We start from the raw sequence: 3121 nt of genomic DNA, 5'->3' as shown, positions 1-3121 counted from the left end.
GCAACGATCACGAAAATGGTGCCACGGAAGCGTTCCGGTTCCGGTAACTCGATTGAGATACCGATGCAAAGGAGAAGTGTGCGGATGCGTGCAAAAGATGCTGGGGCGCTCCTGGATTCCGGGTGTCCCACGAGTTGGTGACAAGGAAACGAGTGACAATTTGGACACGGTGCAAACACGAGCATCTCAAACATCGCAAGCATTCGTTCACGGACATCGTCTCGGGGTTATACCTTCGAAGCGTGCATTATCGGAACGGATCGAGTTCGGCGGTAGGGGTACACATGTCGAAGGGGAAGTAGTTGTTCACGGGGTCGTCGTGGGAAGTAGCGGTTCACGCGACGGTAGTTGAACTTGACGTTTGCGTTACACGGGTCTTCGGCGACGGTCATCGTACATGGTTCGGAGTGGTACTTGCTTCTTCGGACTTGTCGGTCTCGATTCTTGCGACGGTAGCGGTATACGTCTCGTTTTCGGAGAGGTACTTGGGGTCATTTGAACTTGTCGGTCTCGTCATCTCGAAGGGGTGCTTGATGTTCTTAGCGATTCCAAAGACGACGGTAGAGGTACACTTGTTGTAGGGGTACTTGTCGGATCCACGGCGACAGTAGAGGTACAAACGTTCTCACGATACTTGGGGCGTCGTGGAACTTGGCGCTTGCGGTATTGATAGCTCAAAGGGGTACTTGGCGTGTCCGAGGTCTCCGGCCGTAGTGGTACTTGATGATACGGGTAGTCGAACTTGACGAAAAACAAGTCTCCTCGGGGACTTGATGCATCCGAATTCTTCGGGTTTGTAGTAGTACTTGGCGTTCGGAGTCGGGGTCTTGCCGGTCTTGATGGTCTTTTGAAACGAAACGAAGCATCACAAGGCCCCGGTTGGGCAGCAGCAAGGAGGCGATGGTGGTGGACAGTGGCAGGAAGCAGACACGGGGCTCGTCTGGTTCCCGACAGGATCGGGGCCAGTGGAACTCCATGGGGCAGCAGCCATGGCGTTCCTGATAGGCGGGCGAGGCAGCGCAGGCCTCTGGAGGACCACGGGCGCGCGAGGAGGCAAGATGGTGCGGTCCAGAAGGATCATGCCCGACCAAAGACGGGAGCTACAACGGCAAACAAGCGGTTGGGCGCGACAGAGAGAAGCAAGAGCTTCGGGCGCAAGGAGGACACGCCTGATGGTAGCGCGGCAACCAGAGGGGTCGCAGGCGAGGAGATCCTCTTCTGCATGCATGCGTGCGACGGGTAGCAACGGGGTCGGCCGACGGCAACGGGCGCAACCATGGAGAACAGGCACTGGGCGGTGACTGGCTGGATGAGGACGCACAGCTCGCGGGAGGAACTGGCGCGGGGGGCTCCTCTCCGGTGCGCGAGCGAGGAGAGGGGAGAGAGATGGGGAACGGGCGCGGGGCCTCGCTGGACGGAGCTTGCAAGCAGCCGCGCGGTCGACGAGGTCGGCAGGGAAGCCTCTGGCGCGAGGATGGACGAGCTCCTGGACGAGGAGAGGTTGGACAAGAAGAGCACGCAGGAGGAAGAGAGCGAGAGGAGGAAAAGAAGAGGTTGGCGGCGCTGGTGGGAACGACCGAACGAGGAGGGGATCGACCAGGAGAGGGTTTCGCTCGGGCCTAGGGTTAGCAGCGTTAGGTGGGCTTGGGGCCAGCCCAGTAGAGAGGAGGGGTCAGCTGGGCTTGCTGGATTGGGCTCTCCCTCTCCTCTCTTTCTTCTTTAATCGAAAAGAAATAGAGAGAGAGAGGAAAAAGAAGGGGGGGTTAGGGAAAAGAGTTTGAGCAGGAGGACAATTTTCCTAGACTCATAAAAAAATAAACATGACCACAGAAAAATAGAAGTGGCCAGATTGCAGGAATTAAATTCAAATTCATTTGAATATAATTCAAATGGTTTTGAATTGGGACTAGGTTCGGTGTGGCCAAAAGTGTTCGGGTTTTTTTGGTGGAGCTCCGGAATATGATGAAAGAATATATGGCAATGTTGGAGACAAATAATTAAGATAACAAAGGCATTGGGATATTTTGCAAGTGTGTTTGCGGTGAATCCAAACGAATGGAATATAATTTATATAGCTCCCTAAAATATTGGGAGAATATGTTTTAAAGAGTAATCACCATAGTGAATATCCCTTGATTTAAATGGACCGAAGATCCATGCAATTTATTTAGTTGAGTTAAGAAAAGAAATGACATGATGCAATGCACATGATGCAAAGATGAATGCAATGAACCAAACAAAACACACAACGAAACCTGGAAACCCTGGAAGGCATCTGAAGCTCCGGTCTTGGGGCGTTATACCAGTCCACTGTTCAAGTTGCTTACTAGTGTAGCATAGAGTTCTAGGTGGAAGTTCAACTTAACAGTCTCCACTGTAGTACCGATATATAAAATAGTGTTTTGGAACAAAGGCAAATTTCTGTGTGCCTCTGGGATTTGGTGGGGGATTGCTGGAATCTAGCCTATTTTGGGCAGCCCAATATCTATTTCAGAAATTCCTAATAAATCCTAGAGGCCCACTTAGCCCATTTGTGCAAGGCAAGGGATACTACTAAAGTTTAGTCCCACATTGCTAGTTTAGTGGGAGTTGGACCTCCTTATAAGGGAGGTTCTTTCCCCATTTGTATGAGCATGAGAATAAGAGGGATATCCACGCGCGCTCCTCCTCGCACTACGGGTATACAAAAGGTCACACAGAAGCTGAAAAGATTTTTGCTGTTCGCTTCGTCTCTGTCTCTTCGTTTCGCCTCCCGTCGTTGCCCTCTCGCCTCCTTCTCTTGCGCCTATAAAAGGGAGGTTGCTCCTCCCAGAGAGACGCACCAGAACTACTCCTTCCCTCGCCATCGGTTCCATCTCTGAGCTGCTGTTGTCTTCCTCATCCCGGCTTGCGGCGTGCACCGCACGTCGGGACAGTAGGCCTCCGAGACCGCACCTTTTGAGTCCTGTACGAGAGAAGGGTGATAAGGTTTTTGGGGAGCGCTCTGCGCGACTACTGGCTTCTTCATCATGAACTCCGACGACTACTTCCCTGATGACAACTTCTTCCCCGACGTCGACTACCTCAGCAACGACATGGCTGGAGAGGATGTCGACCCCAAGTCAGTGCTTCTGCCGCTGCT

The 3121-nt window shown here is 52.6% G+C and overlaps 1 pseudogene; it reads right to left on the bottom strand.

The window, feature by feature from the left end:
• Positions 1 to 334: 334 nt before the first annotated feature.
• On the bottom strand, positions 335 to 977 carry LOC147983877 (uncharacterized; annotated as a pseudogene).
• Positions 978 to 3121: the final 2144 nt, after the last annotated feature.

Source organism: Triticum urartu, chromosome 2A, assembly GCF_056163025.1.
Source record: "Triticum urartu cultivar PI428250 chromosome 2A, HENAU_Tu73, whole genome shotgun sequence".
Classification (NCBI taxonomy): Eukaryota; Viridiplantae; Streptophyta; class Magnoliopsida; order Poales; family Poaceae; genus Triticum; species Triticum urartu.
The sequence above is the reverse complement of the archived record's forward strand: the minus strand, read 5'-3'. Positions and strand labels throughout refer to the sequence as shown.